Consider the following 18,657-nt stretch of genomic DNA (forward strand, 5'->3'; position numbering starts at 1 on the left):
TTGTCTGACTGGTCTCTTCACTAAATTTAATTTTTCTTCTAAATGGCCCGGCTAATTTGTGCCAAAATTGGGCCATTTATAGCCCAAACTATATAGAATAGATGGTATTAATTACTTGTTTCTCAATTAATTATTTTTACCTGAAATTAATTAAATATATATTGATAATTATTTAAAGAAATATATTTATTTATTGAAATAAGGATTTTGCCGTTTATGGTTTTTAAAAGAGGTCAAAAATATTAGTCGTCGTTTCTTATTTTGAAGGTTATTTCTTGTCAAGTGTCGAGACCACACATGTCCCCAAAAACTAAAGAAGCCCCCCAAAAATATAATTCTGCCAAAAAAACCAAAAGAAACAACCCTGGTCCTGGCTGGGCTCGTAAAGATAAAGAATTTCGATAAAAAAAAAAGATGTTTTCAACCCCCCATACCCTCAAAATGGCCCCCTACATTTTTTGGAGGCGTCCGACGATCCGATACGCTTTGTCGACTCCGGGACAGTCTAGAAATGGGTCCATATAAACTGGTATTCCCAGTGCTATATCGCCATCCTAGTAAGACTGCAAATTGGACTATGGTTTTTTTACGGAACCCAAAACCAAATTTTTTTAAGTTTAGTTAAAAAAAGGCGCGTTACGTTTCAAGGGGACACGCTTACGGTGACGAAAAACTAGACTGTAATCGCTTTCAACCTATGAAGGGGTAGAGTTTCCACAGATATAACTAGTTTTGTTATTAAAATCCCAGTTCTTTCTTAGTATATTATTTTTTTGAGAGGCCGGCTACGTCTTGCAAAAATGTGACCTTTTATGGTTTCCAACTAAAGTTAATTGTCATTATTCGAGTCGAGTCGAGTACTTGTTATTTCTATAAATTCCAAAGCCACCACTAAAATTGATTAATGATTATTAGTCCAATTGGATAAAACCATCATCGTATATTTAAAAGCCAGGATTAAACTCGGCTTCTAAATTGAATTGAAAAGGTCCATTTAATGTTGATTTTTTTTCTTCTTTGTCTGTCTATATATCCCCTTATATAGTTTTAAAATCCAAAAAAAGAAAATTCAAGTGTTATTTCTTCGGAATTTCCACTACATTAGAAGTGTGACGTACTAGAGTGCTAATTAGATAAAGAGGTTGGTTACTTGCTTTACTAATCCCCCCCTAGTTTAGTGTTAATACAAACAAACAGGGTGTTTGAAAAGGTAATTTCTATGATTTTTGCAGTCCGAGTTAGCTATCGTTAACAAGTTATTTATGAAAATTGGAGTGTTTTACGGAAGACCCCCCTTACTTAAATCTAATTAAGAAACTGACAAGAGTCACAAGACATGCTCTAATTTAATTAAGGGGTCATCCCTAAAACAATCAAATTTTAACGTGAAAATGGAAGCTAACCTGGACTCAAAATTGCCCAATAGAACTTTTCGACGTAAATAAATGGGGGTAGGTATAACCCTTGGTATCGGGACATACAAGGAAGAACTGCGCATGCAATCTCATGGTACAAAATGGCTACGGCGCAGGTGCCAAAAAGCGAGATAAAAGGCGGAGCGTTACCCCCGTGTCTTTCCCTCTTAGTTACATCAAGAAGTGATATCTAGTTTATTAGGGAGAAGGTATAAGATGCCTAAGTATTCCCGCGCCATAGTCCCAGTCCCCCTTTCAAAATACAAGGGGGACGTAAAAGGAGGCCGGGCTATTTCGCCTCTCCTCTGTCGGAGAGTACGTAATTTTCGTCATTCGCGTCGCGCTGACGTGAGTTTTCAAGAACCAATGAGATGCTGGTTGTAATTTAGAGGCGGGGATTAACTCCGGACCTACTATACGTTTGGACTTGAGATAAAGCTGGAAATGCGGCGAATTTATACCTTCTCCCTAGATATCACTTCTTGGTTACATTTAAATCGCCCAAAGCACACACCCCATAATTTTGACAGACCTTTCAGAAACACCCTGTATATGGCCAAGGTTTAAAGAGAAGGATTCGGTTATTCTCGGCTAGCTAGCTCGGTAATTTAATCTGGTTTCTCCGATGAAATTCCAAGTTGAAGGGTATTTAGAGTTTTGCGTTCTCGCCTCTCTCTCTCTCTCTCTCTCTCTCTCACTCGCTTTCGAGATATTCGAGATTCATAAACCGCGGAACGTTTCTAAGAGGCTTTCAATGAGTCGAAAGAAATCTCTTTTTAAGTTTATAGAGAAGACGCGGACATGCAAACCACTTAGACATATCAATCGGACTTAAATGTATCGAAATAGTTTAAATAGCTTGCTTTTTAAATCTAGATTAACTTTCGTAGAGTTCAAACATTTCGTGTCAACATGATTGGGGGCGCCCCTACTGTAATGTTTTGAAAGTTTTACAGAAATTCAATAATAAAACCGGTTTTTTTTCAAAAGGGAATTTTATTTATCACAATTGAATCTTGTATGATTTAATTTAACTCGAGTTTCAATTTGAAAAAAAAAACAAACATTGGACTTTTAGGTTTTATAATAAAATGAACAACATTTGAATAATTTTAATTTCAAAACAATTATGTTATTGGACTTAAAAGTTTGAAATGGAACATAAAACGTTTTTCTGTTATATTTTAGACCATAAGTTTATAAGATATGTTCCATAAGTGTGTCACTCGTTAATGAGAGCTTGTCATGAAGTGACGTAGGTGAAACGTCATAGATTCTCGTAAAGCGACGCCTGGTGAGGCGCTGTCAAAGGCTTAGTACAGACTAAATAGGAGGATGGACGGCAAAACCGAGTGTAGTCAATTCTCGCGTCGTTCTTGAACTAGCTCTCATTAAGCCTCTAGCATTACGAAGTATAGGTAGTGACATACTTATGAAACATATCTTATAAACTTATGTTTAGACTCATTTCGAGCCTGAACATAGATACAATATTTAATAATATCTGAAGTATATAATACTAATTTTCGAGAGAAGTGTACAGCACAAAGTGACGGGGTAATTGTAGCATGGTTCTTCCCAACATCATTTTACATTTATTATAATAGATAGTTTTCACACGTGGAGGATTCATACCATTTACACCAGAAGCCGGGCAATCTGGAGGACAAAAGCAGACGGGTTTTTGTCCGCCAGATAGCCCGGCCTCCTGGTGTAAATGGTATGAATCCTCCATGTGTGAAAACTATCTATAAATAGTTCCCTCATCATTACTCAATTAGCGCTTAACTATTTAATTTCCGAGGCGCATGCGCTTGTTGATTAATTTTTGTCCCCCTTCTGATAACTATTAGCCATAGATAGAAGAAATATAGTTGTAAATCCATCGAGAGTCATGGCGTGTAAAGTACTTAGTCTGTATCGAATGTATTTGTTCATTAAATATTGACCTATAGGTGGACGGGAATTCTTCTAGTGTATACATACACTACACACGTACACATTATATAGTAACAATATAAGGCTCAGTTGACCAAACACATCTCAGTCGGTATTCCCAACATGCGATATGACGTGCATCGACACCGATCACGCGACAATTTCACCCTCGTTCTAAACACTTTCCCAAAATACGCCCTAACCCAGAAAGTGAGACACATTTTACAACGGTTGAAGGCTGGCACACGGATAGCTCCAACGTTCTGACTAGAATGGTCCATGTAACGTAGCTTCGGGGGTCATTAGCAAACTTGTGTGTGTGAGAGAGAGAGAGTGAGTTTGTTAATTCCAAGTAGCTTTTTAATTATTCAACGTATCGGTTGAAATTTTGACTCTCAGTTACTTTTATTTGACTTATTTAAAATTTTCCCCTTTTTTTATAAACTTGCCTGGTTTGTTTCCCTTTAGGCCTAGCACTCCTTATGTTTATTTAGCGATTTTAACTCTTAAATAGTAGCGCGAGGATTCGTTAATTATTAACTAAAAAAGTTCTTGAAACAAAGGTTTTAGGGAAATTTGAAAGGTGGAGCGTATCTTGATTCCAAGCTGTGTGGGTGCGTCGTGATTCCTTAATATATTTGTAAAGTTAATGATGGTTGAAAATTAGTTATAATCCTTAAAAATGAGTTATAATACTTAAATGTGGGGTATAATACTTAAAAATGTGAGTTTGAATCCTTAAAAGTGAGTTATAATCCTTAAAAGTGAGTTATAATCCTTTAAAAATTAGTTATTATCCTTTGAAAATTAGTTATTATCCTTTCAATATTAGTTAGAATCTTTTGAAAAATTAGTTATAATCCTTTGAAAAATTAGTTTTAATCCTTTGAAAAATTAGTTTTAATCCTTTGAAAAATTAGTTTTAATCCTTTGAAAAATTAGTTTTAATCCTTTGAAAAATTAGTTATAATCCTTTGAAAAATTAGTTATAATCCTTTGAAAAATTAGTCATAATACTTTGAAAATTAGTTATAATCCTTTGAAAAATTAGTTATTATCCTTTCAATATTAGTTATAATCCTTTGAAAAATTAGTTATAATCCTTTGAAAAATTAGTTATAATCCTTGAAAAAATTAGTTATAATCCTTAAAAAAATTAGTTATAATCCTTTAAAAAATTAGTTTTAATCCTTTAAAAAATTGGTTATAATCCTTAATATGAGTTAGCTAAATTAAAATAATTAAGGCCAACATTTTAATTGCTAAAATTAGGTGTATGAGTAGCCCAATTTTCGTTTAATTTGCTTTGGCCATTTAAAAATTAAATGAGCCTTTTAAACTAAGTTACAACTTATTCATCCTATATTTTAATTAAACATAATTCGAATTAATTTAAATTTGACTAGCTTTAATTTATATTGAAAGGGGTCAAGTGAGGGAGGAAGGGCGTGTTCGTATCTGTCGATTTGACCAGCTGGATAATTAAAGCGCGCGAGCTGATTTATTTTTTTTTTTTAAACTTATTCCTATAGTAATCTGGGTCAAATAATAAGTTTAAAGTTACATAATATAATTTCCTTAACTCATTGGCGCGTACGTATATATATTGTCACACAATTCAAGTTTTTTAAACGCCGGTTTTTTTGCCAAAAGAAAAGAAAAGATAATGTAAATTGAAAATGAATTATCCGCTTTAATAAATTTTACCCGAAAAAGGCATTTTTTTTATTCTATTTTAACAAGGTTTATAATAGTTTAAAGTTACAAGGTTTTTTCGGCTACAGTAATTCGTAACAATAATTTATTGTTGACCTAAAATGAACCAAGAAATATTACCCCGGCTATTATTACCGCCTAGTAAATAAATACATACGCCTTTAAACACTAAGCGTCAAAATACCTATACTGCTTATAACCCCTAATTTTATCCGCTATATTAAAGTGATTTACTAAATAATTTTAAAAATATTTAACCCAAAAATTAAATCCAATAAACTTTCACAACAAACTTGAATAAATTCGAGGGGTTGGCTAGTGCACACGTAATTATAAAAGAACGTTTTCAAGTACTACCGCATGTCCTTCCCTCTACCCCCTTGCACCAAATATTGTTAATTTGTGACAAGGCCTTGGTCAAAGTGAGAGCAAGAGAGAACGGTACACGCCCTAAATTATTCTCTCTTCTTATGGTCAGTGGTACCTGACCATATCCCCATTTAAGGACGACTTCCAGCGAAAATTGTTCATCGAGACTAACAATGGAGTAGAGACCGTGAAGATTTTTGAATCCCCACTGGGGTAAAAGTTGAACAAGGGTTCTGCTAGCTGAAAGCCGTGCAATGTAGTTCTAGCAAACTGAAGATGAACAATAGAAATCAAGTTTTTTCCTGCTGAATTTTTGCTTTCATCTGAACGAAATTCTCTATTGTGTATCTTCAGTTCGCTAGAACCTCATTGCACGGCTTTCAGTTAGCTAGAACCCTTCCAACCTTTGCCTCAGCGGGGTTTCTAAAATCGGCAGGGTCCGGCTCCATTGTTAGGACTTCTCGATGAGTAAATTCGGTTTTCAGTTAGCTAGAACCCTTCCAACTTTTGTCCCAGTGGGGTTTCTAAAATCGGCACTGGTTTTCAGTTCGCTAGAACCCTTTTCGCTGGAAATCGGCCTTTAACTCCCATGTATGGTGCACCCGACACAGAGCTTAGTGACAAATAAGAGTGACTACCACTGCGGTAACGCACGCGAACTTGTGGAGCACGTAATGACCGTTAGGCTTAAGGATGTATTTAAAATCAGTGAGTGGCAATTCCAATGTTCAACCGGCTTGTATTACACGCGTTTTTTGGGCTCAGCGTAATTAGCTCGCAGGGTTTAATAACGCCGCTATATCTAAATTAAAAATAAAAGTTACCAGCCGTAATTTCGAGCAAGGACAATTACCTAACGCTCCATTATATTTTGGGGTTCAAACAAATGTAACGGCACTGACCAGCCTTTATTTACGGTTAATTGTATGAGAAATGAACGTTAACCGCTGTTAAGCGATACGAAAATCGAAAGTCACGCGCAAACTACCCGATTTCGTTATATTATTACTGTTTCTTAATTACTTTAATTAGCGTAATTAAATTTAAGTGTATACCACTACGCGGTTGGCTTGATAATCATGTATTAATAACACCCGTTTTTATATCGTATATGATATACAGGGTGTTTCTGATAAGTCTGCATGCATAAATTAAGGGGTTGTGTTCTTTGGGTGCATATACGATTTTAAGTCGAAAATGTAACTTCTATCTCCATTTTGATTGCCCTAAGGGACACTGTTTTCGAGTTAAGATTTGAGTGTTTTAGGGATGACCCCTTAATTAAATTAGAAATCATCATCTTAATCAGTTTCTTAATTAAATTTAAGGGGTCATCCGTAAAATATTCCTTCAATCTTAACTCGAAAACTGTGGCCCTTGTGACAAACAAAATGGAGATAGAAGTAACATTTTCGCCTCAAAATCGTGCACCCAACTTAATTTATGCATGCAGACTTATCAGAAACACCCTGTGTATGTTCTAGGCTGCAGTTTAGATACTGGTCCGTTATGCGTTATATCATTGCATTTGCATGAATTAGATTAATGTTTTATATCCATTGTGATAATAAAAATGAAATTGCAATCGACTCCCACACTCTCTCATCATTTACATTTAGTTATTGTTACGAAGCCAAGGCCTAATTGTTATTATACATTGTTTTCCGAGCCTTTCTTTTAAAAAACAATGACATCGTTTACAATATTAACCTACCGTTTTGTCATACCCGGAAAATACCCTACTTAACAACCATATCTAGAAATTTCTGGTAGAAAAGTCATTTCAGTAAATTCATTTAAGTCGAGTATCCAGCCCCTCGAAATTTAATGACGCTCCCCCCCCAATCAATTAAAAAACTTAAGTAGATAATATATTTTATTAATAAATTTTCAACCTCTTGCTTCTTTGTTAGTTAAACATTGTCAAATGTAAAACAAAGACTTGTTAAGAGTGAAAAAGAATGTCAACCATTCATCCATAGATAATGAGCAAGGCGGGAGGGGGCTATACCCCATTATGTTAGTGACAAAAGGGGGGTATGATACCTCTCATACGCTCGTTAATTACAGAGTGATTAATTCTTTCACTAAAAGAGAGGCTAGAGGCAACGGGGGGGGAAACCCCATAGAAACCAAAAAAATAGCAACCTCATACGCCAAGTGTCAAGGTTGCAAAGAACCCCTTATTAGCTAGCAAAAAAAATAAAAAGAGAGAACGTCTCCTCATTTAGGTAAGTTGATATTTTTTGTCAAAGGATGGAGGTATAGACTGTTCCATTAATGACTTGCAAAGAAACCAACGCACAGGCGGGAGGGCCCCCATTTCGATGTAACTAAGGGGTAAAACTTGGCCTTCCATCTCGGTTTTTGGCGCCTGCGCTATAGTCTTTATGTATAACATGAGAGAGAGACGGATTTCAATGTATGTCCCAATACTGAGGGTTGCCTAGTGCCTACCCCCTTTTTTACACCGAAAAGGTCTGTAAGAGGCAACGCCAGACGGTGCCCTAGTTCACTACACGCCTTGGGAGGCTAGCAGAATTTCCCACTGACCTCTAGCGGCGCCAATGAAATGACCCAAGAAGGCGCGACCGCGACCTCCCCGGCCGTGTTGTGTCTGTCGCCTTCCTTCTCTTCTAAAATTACAGCAATAGTCTATAGCCATAGTTAATTGCGATCTAGGACCCCAAGCTACTCTTTTGTGTCCTCCCTCCGCAGTCTCGTTTAATTAATTAGAGATAATGAAGGAATCTTAGGGAGGTTATAGAGATGGAGTATAAGAGATGCAACCCCCTTAACGTTGCATCTATTCGTTTAAACACCGCGAGTGGGGGTTCAGGGAGGCTAGCTTAGTTGCTTTTGTCTTTAATGATGTAGAAACACGTTGGGGGGGGGGCTTGTAGGTTGGGGGTTCTATAAGAAAAAAAAGATGTGGTGTGGGGAGAGGGGGTGTTCTTGTGTCTTTTGTGATTGCTTTTGGTTAATTACTCTCGTAGCGGGTTCAACCCCCCCCCCCCATTTACTCTGAAACCACTGCTCTTGTTTTGGCTAACAATGACAGCTTGCTTTAAGTCCTTTTTTTTTCTTCTTCTCGGGGGCTACCCCCCTCACTCTTTTCTCTTTGGAGAGGGGTTTGTTTTTTGTTGCCAGCGAATGAATGAATAAAGTCGTGCGGTGATGGTTTTTGTGTAAAACAAAAGCTGATTATTAAGCCTTGGCTGATTTATTTTTTTTTTTGTTAAAAATGGGATGTTAATTTTTCTTTCGTTGTAATGACGTCACAGATGCGTTTATTATTATTTAGCACGTGCAATTTTATAGCCAATTGATGTGAGAATTTGATTAGGAATTTAACTTAGCGTATGTGTTATGTAACTTTAAAAGATCGCCAGGCATTATCTTGGTCTATAATTAGGTATCGAAGTATCCGATTGGTGAAGGGTGTATTTGTGTCGACCGTCGACGGAGTGACCCAGGGGGCAGGTGAGAAATAAAGAATCCCCCCAATGATTATATTATACCTTTTACCCCCCCCCTTCTTCAATGCAGATGTTTTTGGGGCCAATTTCCCCCAAGAGAGAAAATGAGATTGATTCTAAGCAATTTCCAAAAGCTTAAACTCCGCCTTTTCCAGTAATTTCGTCCTCACGTACGTTTACCTAATACTAGATCACTCTACAACCCCCCCAACCCCACCTCTAATCCTTAAATTGCTCAGATAGACTCAGTTATATAAGAATTAGGCGCCTAATTCTTTTCATAATAGGGCAAAAAATAGGCCTCCATTCCAACGTTCCCAAATAGAAGTAGAGGACTTCGCGTTATCATCCCCGCAAACCTTATAGTAGATTCAAGAAGTGATATCTAGTTTATTAGGGAGAGGGTATAAATTCGCCATATTTCCAGCTTTGTCTCCAGTCCAAACGTAGGTTCGGAGTTAATCCCCGCCTCCAAATTACAACCAGCATCTCATTGGTTCTTGAAAACTCACGTCAGCCCGACGCGAATGACGAAAATTAAGTATATTCCCACTGAGGAGAGGCGAAATAGCCCGGCCTCCTTTTACGCCCCCCCCCTTGTATTTTGAAAGGGGGACTGGGACTATGGCGCGCGAATACTTAGGCATCTTACACCTTCCCCCTAGTAAACTAGATATCGCTTCTTGGTAGATTTCTAGCTTTAGAGTGGTTTCGATTTGTTCAGTTCTTGATAGAGCCTAACTCTTGGCGCAATTACTTCAATTGGATATTCTCTTTAATGGTAATTAATTAATCAATTATCTATTTTTTATTTTATGGTTAATTATAAGCTAAGTAAAAGAATTAAATAAACGTTCCAGACGTTGGTTAATTATTTTTCTGAGAAACAAACATGCATGCAGAGACCGAGGCTTAGTTGAATTAATTTTGTTGTTACGACTGTCTATAGCTATAGCTCGCGTGGCTTTCGCAATACGCGTGTCGGACGTGTTTTATATTAGATATCATCGTAGGGATTATCTTTAATTAGTATCGAGTACCCCTACCTATCCCCCTGGGTGGGGGAGTGGGGGGGCTAGAGGTACCAAACCAGGGGCTTGTTTCGTTTTAATACCTGTCTCAACGTAATAATCAATCTTCGCAATCGCCAACCTAAGTCTAGAAAACCCTTCGTTTGTTACCATCAAAATGTTTTGGGGGGGGGAGGTTCATTCAACCCCCCCCCGCGCCCCCCAGATTTATATAGTTTAAACAATACAGTGAAGGTGCAGATTGGCGTGGGGGAGGGGAGGGGTAGTTCCCCTCTTGAAAGCATCAAACAATCCCCTTTCATTAATATCTGTCCGAAAACTTTTGATTTACTTTTCTTCGCACTCTTGTAACTCTCTCTCTTTCTCTCTCTTTTCTCTTTCTCTCTCTCTCTCTCTTCTCTCCTCTCTCCTCTCTCCACGGTAACATTTTATCCCTTGAAGACAAATAGTCTTCAGGTAAAACATGAATTCAGGTAACTTGAATAGACAGAAAGGCCGGGGGGCTATCATGTTGGATACAACAGATGTGCCCATGGCTGTATTCGCCCCTGGTTGGGGTTTGGGTGGACCAGGACACTTTGATGGAAATAGAGAGGCGTCAACTCAACCAACTGCTGGTGCCAAAATCTTTTTAGGAAAATTAAAAAATATATATTTACAAACATCTTACCCCGAACTCGAGGGGTCAGACACTTTTAAATTAAATCTCTTTGTGAATTAATAGTCATCGGAATAGAGTGCACGTTACTGAGAGGGAAGGAGGGGGGTTTCGGGGACGTGACGTCAATATTGATAGTCTAAATTGTACCGCCTGAGCTGATTACTATTGACCAATATGGTCGCCATAACCGAGGAAAGAGATAATCAGGGTGTGACGTCACGAAAAGATTCGTAGTAGACTAGCAGACTATTCAGGGACACTTACTTCGATGTGTTATGATGAACTGTATCTATCCCCTCGTTTAAAAGGGGTCGGGTATTTGCATGGTTATTTTTTCCTTATAAATTAAAGGACAGTATAATGTATTTCCAATCCCTCGTATTTTGGAAACTAATTTTAAGCGTTGAGTATGTGTGAAAAGATGGGAGGAGGTAAAGAGGGGTTGAATTTTTTTTTTTTTTTTTTTGTTAGTTTGACGGTTCGAGAGACAATTCCGCTAGAGGCGGGAGTCCTGTGGGCCACACCGTTTCTTTCTTAATTAAATTTTTAATAAAATTTCGGCCCTGTCTTCCTTTTTTTTTCTTCACTAACATCCATCCCTACACTGGGGTTTTTTCTGTATTTTTTTTTTTTACTAATCTCGAACCTCTAGCTCCCTTTATCAAGGTAGGGACGATTTTTTTTATTAATTTTTTTTCTTTCTTTTTACAAAAGGTTTAGTTCGAATTAGTAAAAAAATATTCAGAAGAAATATTTATTTATTTGACCGAGGCTTAATACTTCTTAGACTTAAAATAAAAAGTACTTATTGATTTGTTTAGTAGTAAATATAATTTATGACAATTTTACTAAATTATAAAAATGTTACTAAATTATAAATTTTTTTTACTAAATTATAAAAATTTTACTAAATTATAAAATTTTTTTTACTAAATTATAAAAATTTTAGTAAATTATGACAATTTTACTAAATTATTAAAATAAAAATAATTAGTGCAATTTTTATGTTACGTATTTGAACGAAACCTTTGGAAGGTGTTAAGAAATTTTTTTTCCCCACCTTCATTATATATACCTACAAAGGGGGCTTTCTTTTTTACTCACAGACAGACACGCGTTCTCTTCCCCCCCTCCCCCTGACCCCATGCCCCCCCCGCATCCACCTCCACCCCCGGAATAGAATTTGAGATTGTATTTTGTCTATTACAGGAACCCAAAGTTTTAATTTCTACACAATTCTAGCGTGACGCACTTTTTAACTAACAAACTATAGCGAAACACGCTTGGCTTAATATAAGCGCCAGGCTTTGACATATCCCCCCTTAACCCCCACCCAACCTGTCTAAGCCTATATGGGAGGGGGAAGAGCCCCCAGAACAGTTAATTTCGAGCCCGACACTTTTTTGTATTAAAAACTTTACACACAACCGTGGGGGAGAAGTGGGGAGGTTGCCAGCAAAATTCTGATTCTTTCCGAAATTAAAGCGTTAAGACTTTATAAACAGTTTTTTTTTGTTACAGGAGGTGTGGGAGGTGGGGTAACGGGTAGGGATGAGCCCCCGAGTTTGTTTTTTTTTATTTTTATTTTTTCTTAAGGTGTCTTCGTTTTTACAAGGGAAAAGGGGATTGTTATTTTTAACAGTGCAGTCGAAAATTATGGATAGATGAAGAAGTAAGTATAACAAAAAAGTATGTTTTTGTGGAAAGTGGTAGACCCCTTGGAAGGTTTTTTTTTCTCTCCATTATTTGCTCCAGGATGAAGGAAATTAATTATAAAAATAGTCAGGGGGGTGGTTCAAGGGGGGGAGGGTAATTTTTTCTCTCTATTTTATCTAAATAATTTCTGCATGGCTTAGTTTTTCGTCAACGGCCTTTAGCAAAATGTAATTTACTCTCTCTCTCTCTCTCTCTCTCTCTCTCTCTCTCTCTCTCTCTCTCTCTCAGGGTATGTGATAGTTTTTTAAAAAGACCTATTTGATATTGTCGGTTAGAGAGTTAATTTTCCGCCAGTATACCCCCAAAATTTTATTAATTTATTTTTCGTTTATAATGTAAATTACATCGAGACGTAATTATTATATATTACAAGTTGGGAAACCAAAATAAACCTCTCCGAGTCGAGAAGCTATTAAGAGTTTTTTTCTTAAATAATTAAATAAATATAATTCATATTAATTATTTTAATCGTCATTAATTTAGCTTAATTCTAGTTAAATCGTTTTAAGAAACTTTATTCCTAAAATCATTTTAAACATAGCTGTTGTTGACGTTTTAATTCAAGCGTATGCCTCTTTTAATAATTTTTGGAAATTTGGGGCATATAAAGCGATTGATCCACAATAAATTGTAAGAATAGCCGCAATTGCGTGAAAATTTGGTGGAAGCCCTGCCATTGGGAGGCTAGATGTGTCTCGTAAGTCGTAACCCTAGCCGATCGCCGCGTACTTCTTAATCCTAACCTTATGAGTAGAAGCCATACATTACTTTCTAGAAACACGTTTGCTCGGATTTGCTAAAGCAAACTGCGAACGCGGTAACATACAAGTCCAGTGTAATACCTCTCCTCGCCGTCATCGTCATTCGGAGAGGTAAAAAGTGGTTACGCTCAGTTCAAATTATATTAAAAAATAAAAATTATATATTGTTCTAAGAAAAATAGACTTATATTCGAAATTGGCGTATGTGAAATTAGTTCCTATGAAAGTAAAAGTTCTTTTCCCATTTCTGAGCAGCCCAATTAAGTTTCGCGCGTGTTAGTTTAAAGAGGGAACGATTCCCGCCTTTTACCCCCCCCCCCAAACTACACCTTCTTCTTTACCTGCTGCCTTTGAATTTCCCACAATTTTTCTACCTTTGCGAAGAAAACAAAAAAAAAGTAGTTCTAGGTGGTGATGAGTTTTTTGCCTCCCCCAACATTAACGCGCGTAGTTTTTCACACGTTTTTACTAAAAAAGAAAAAAAATATATTGCGGGAACTTTGTATTTAGCGCGGGAAAGAAAAGGGGGCGGAGTCAACACTCATTTACCCCAACTTGCGAACCCCGCGCGAGCTCCAAAAAAAGGCGCCTTAATTTCAAAGTAGAGTTCGCATTACTTAAATTACGATACTACTCCTCTATATAGGGTCAAGAAGCGATATCTAGTTTATTAGGGAGAAGGTTTAAGATGCCTTTGTATTCGCGCGCCATAGTCCCAGTCCCCCTTTCAAAATACAAGGGGAGACGTAAAACGACGCCGGGCTATTTCGCCTCTCCTCAGAGTGGGAAAATACGTAATTTTCGTCATTCGCGTCGCGCTGAGTTTTCAAGAACCAATGAGGTACTGGTTGTAATATAGAGGCGGGATTAACTCCGGACCTACTTCGTTTGGACTGGAGATAAAGCTGGAAATGTGGCGAATTTATACCTGTTTCCTAATAAAATAGATAGCGCTTCTTGATAGGATTAAAGAATTTTCGAAAATGTTTATAGTGCGAACGCGGTTTAATTTCTCCACACACAACACGCGAGATTTTATCCCAATTTTTCTGGACTCCTCTAAATTTACCTAATCAAAAATATGCCCCAAAAAATTTCGTTTTTTTGAATGAAGCAAAAGATCCTCTTTAATTTATACGAACTAAGTTCTTGTTAAACCAAAAAAAAAAAAACATTACCCTCAAGGTAAATCGACCACCACGCCATAAGAACATCTTCTAGAGTCCCTGATTACATTTTTTTCTTCTTGCCTTTGGTAATATATTGGCATAGCCAAGGCTTAACGGTGAATTCCTTATCCCCTGGCGTAGGCGACTCGAGTCATTCGGTCGAAGATATGTCATGCAAAACACCAATTATCGACGTAATCACTCATACCCAGAGTCAAGATGTATCTCCCCTACGCGCCCACTTGTATAATTGCGTGTTGCCCGGTTTTGCCAATAGTAAATGACATTGGGTAATAACCCGAATGGTTACGAGCGTCGCCAATGCATTTACGGACAGGTTAAAATGTCCCCCGTATCGAAACCAAATAAAAAAAAAATAGGTATTTGGGATTTTTCGCTAAGAAATCAGTAATATCTCGTAAAGATAAATTGATATATTTTTTTTGTACGTATGTGTTAAAGGAAAAGGTAACGTAGCAATACACCTTAAAAGAAGGGCATTTTTCTAAATATAAAAGGAATAATATAAAAAATAATCTCTTATTACAAAGTAATTAGCATTTAATTTGTCTTAAAAGTTCAGGTAACATAACATTATGCCTTGAAAGAACGAATTTTTTCTAAATATAAAAGGAAAAATATAGAAATAATAAATGATCTCTTGTTACTAAATAATTGGTATTTAATTAAGTCTTAAAAACAATCAAGGACTACTGCGCCATCCGCCATTGCTTTAGTGATGTCAGAACCCTTACTCCTACGGGATTGGTTGAATTCTTACAGGCTGGGAGGTAAGGGTATGAGGGTTCTGGCCAGCAGACGCCACTAAACCAATGGCGGATGGCGCAGTAGTCCTTGATTTTTTTGAAACTAATTAAATGCTAATTATTTTGTAATAAGAGATCATTTATTTTCTTTTTTAGCCATATCGTAGTATACGATAGGCTCTTAGTTTGACCCGAGCCGTAGTAACAGTAGTAACAGTAGTGGCCGGAGTTTTCGCTATCGTTATCGTCAGATTTTAGCTTAAAATGAACTCTATATTACCACAACCCACCCATAGGGGTAACTGGGCTCGGTTAGAAATTTAATTTTAATTAAAAATTTTTTGAGATCGCAGCCGGGATTCGAACCCGGGTCGCTCACGTAGTAGACGGAAATTCTACCACTGAGCTATAGAGACTTGATAGAAACCCCGAGTTTTTTATTATTTATTTTTATCTCTAAAATGTCAGGGTGATGTGGGGTGGGGTACCTCTTAATCTGTGGGGTCGGATACTTTTGAATTTTTATCTGTGGGGTCGGATACTTATGAATTTGTATGTTTGGGGTTTTTATATTTATTTCCTTTTTATTTATGTGCTAATTAAATAGATAACGATTTTCCCCGTTTCATGTGTTTCGTTCTCGTTCGGTAGCTATCGCCATCTATGCTATGTTTGACTGGAACGTTTGCGGTCAATTCAAATGTGGGTTTAGATAGAGCTAACATAGTGTTAAATGAGCGTTATGCGTTTGATCATTTTAGCATTGCTAAAGGTAATTCGAGGGGATTATCACTAAAATGCGTAATCACTATAACTAAACTTTCTCTTTCAAAAGTTTCTGGGCATAAGTCCTTGTTTGAAATTTATAAGATGCGATAAGTGTGCATCGGCATAAGTCTATGTTGTAAACTCATCGAGGGGATTATCACTAAAAACTATCTGTTCTTCGATTCGCCGGAATATTAGAATTACAGCATAAGTAAATTTATACGGTTATAATTTAATCACTGTTTAGACTTTAGAGTAGGGAATCGAGGGGCTATTCACTCTGATTTTATGCACGGTAAATCATTTAAGTATTGAAAAAGATAGCGCTATTCACTCATTAGGGTAAGGTATAGAGGGGTTATCCACTCATTAGGGTAGGGTATAGAGGGGCTATTCACTCGTACGATATGGCTACTATTACGAGCCCTTGGGCCGTCTTGTTAATATTTAATTTCTTTTAAATTTAGAAAAAGGCAGTTCTTTTAAGGTATAATCAAGAAGTTATATCTAGTTTACTAGGGAGGTGTAAATTCGCCACATTCCTAGCTTTATCTCCAGTCCAAACGTAGGTCCGGAGTTAATCCCCGCCTCTAAATTACAACCAGCATCTCATTGGTTATTGAAAACTCACGTCAGCGCGACGCGAATGACGAAAATTACGTATTTTCCGATTGAGGAGAGGCGAAATAGCCCGGCCCCCTTGTATTTTGAAAGGGGGACTGGGACTATGGCGTGCGAAAACTTAGGCATCTTATACCTTCTCCCTAGTAAACTAAATATCGCTTCTTATGTTACATGAATCTTTCCTTTAAATATTTGTGAAAATTGTCACTGAAATTCTGGGTCCAAGTGAAAAATACCTTGTTAGGGAACGTCGATTAATATCTGGCCCGTTAAGCAACCATCCCTCCCTTATAACTCAACTCCCTTCAGATGAGGGTTGGTTGCTTGGTTCAGTTGGTTGGTTGTTCGTTCAGGAATCAGGGAAGAAGATGAGGAACGAACTAAAAAGAAAAAAAAACTACTTGTTATTCAACGCGTGTCTCGAAAACGTTCTTTGATGTGACACTTATTATACAATGTTTGGCCAATTTCTTCGTGCCTTCGCCGAGAGAAAGTTACTTGGCCCACCTCGGCTGAAACCTCGTTATAGTTCCCTATAACCGGTTTATCGCGTGAAAATAGCCCACTAAAGGTTTAAAACAATTCAACAAAACGATCATACCCTTGTTATACAAATGTTGTTAACGAAAAAAGAAAAGGGGTGAAAATGTTAAACGAAGCAGCGTGCCTACAATTTGACCTTTCAACTCGATTTATTAATATTCAGAAGTCGAACGAATTGTACTTCGTTGTATACTTCCGGTGATTTACTTCTAAAATTTCCCACCATTCTCAACCTATACGTTGAACAGTTTTCTTAGAATTGTTGCACGGTTGTTGATGTCGCCTTAATCGAAGTTGTAAATATATTCAACGCGGGGTTTAAGTCATACCGTTCATGCCCCAGAATTAAATCGCGAACTTTCTAAGAAAACCCCGAGCTCGGGGTCAATCCCAACACAACCCTAAATAACCAACCGCGAAACAATCAATCAGGGGTCATTACCCTTCTCTGTCTCTCTTAGCTCCTCGTAATGACAATCTTAGCAGCTCAGTTTTAATTAATTAATTGTTATGCCTTAATTAAGACGGACATAACACTGTTGTCGCGTCTAGGTCAAGTCCAAAATTCCTTTTCCCCCCTTCTTAAGTATACTTTGATGTGGGTGGCTATTTTGCCCTCTAGCTCATTTGTCGATGGTCGTCCAGAAGTGGCGAGTACGTAGTGACCGCCGCGTCTAGGGTTAGACCACTAATTCCTTCTTCTTGTTCGCTTCGGAACATGACCAGTACTTAATTAATGTAGAGAAAATAGCGCCGGACACCCTTTGTCACCAATGACGAGTAACCCAGATGGGAAAGTATAGATGTGTCCAGGGGCTGCGGGGTGGGACAATCTCATTGAGACACTCGGATGGCGACACGCGACTAATTATTTCCTCTCGTTTCTTCTTCTTCTTCTAACTTTCCCCTCTGTCCATCCATTCATCCATGGCGATGTGACCGTCCTATGTTCTGGGTAACCCGTTAAGATGTTGGGGTTATAATTCGGCTGAGCTTCTTGGATTGAGACGAAGTGTATCTAGCTCTCTTAGATTGTCTCTGATAATAATCAGTCCGACTTCGTTCTGTTTTCCTCAGGACATCCTCCTGAAAATAGACCCTGATGATGGGAGACCATTTTGATTGGAGGTATAGAACCTGCCCCGTTTAAATACTTTATGGACTATCCCCCGGTTTGAGTTTAAAGGGAAGTCAGGCGTTAACCGATGTTGGTTTGGTTGGTGTTTTAATTTAGTTTAACAATTGTACATCAGGAGGGAATTACGCTTAATTAATTTAAGGCTTGAGTGACTTTTCCTCAATTAGCAATTGTTTTGTTAATTTCATTCTCTTTCATTGTAGAATTGTGGTTAATCATTGGGCCATATCCGAACCAAAGAGGCACTATGGTTTCACTTGCAATTCTTTTAACTGACTATGATACTTATTAACTGGTCCCGTCGTATCGACAAACTGGTAAGCTTGAAAACGTTTCTCACGTATTTGGGAGGGTGAGGGTTATAAAGTTGTTAGTCGACTTGTTTTGGTGCATTTTTAAATAAGGACCGCGCCCATCGAGACAACAGGTGGTCTGTTTTTAATTCTTTTTGGGTAATTCGTTCGTTTGTTTCGTTTGAGGCACTGAACTAGAGGGAGTCATACGCGTATAGGATCGGTGTACAGTACAAGTGGTGACCGGTAGCGGAAACACGCGAATTTAC

General features: G+C 37.5%; 1 long non-coding RNA gene across 5 annotated transcripts in view; it reads left to right on the forward strand.

Moving 5' to 3' along the window:
* The window catches only part of LOC149588362 (uncharacterized), a 200,186-nt gene extending 181,774 nt beyond the window's left edge, over positions 1 to 18,412 (forward strand). For all 5 annotated transcript variants that reach the window (XR_016379999.1, XR_016380000.1, XR_016379998.1 and 2 more), the window contains one exon: positions 18,299 to 18,412. This is a non-coding gene — a long non-coding RNA (uncharacterized LOC149588362). The remainder of the gene's footprint in view (positions 1 to 18,298) is intronic.
* Positions 18,413 to 18,657: the final 245 nt, after the last annotated feature.

The sequence above is a fragment of the Phalangium opilio genome, unplaced genomic scaffold (genome assembly GCF_054372755.1).
Source record: "Phalangium opilio isolate 3A_F unplaced genomic scaffold, DU_Popi_V2 ptg000662l_1, whole genome shotgun sequence".
Taxonomy (NCBI): domain Eukaryota; kingdom Metazoa; phylum Arthropoda; class Arachnida; order Opiliones; family Phalangiidae; genus Phalangium; species Phalangium opilio.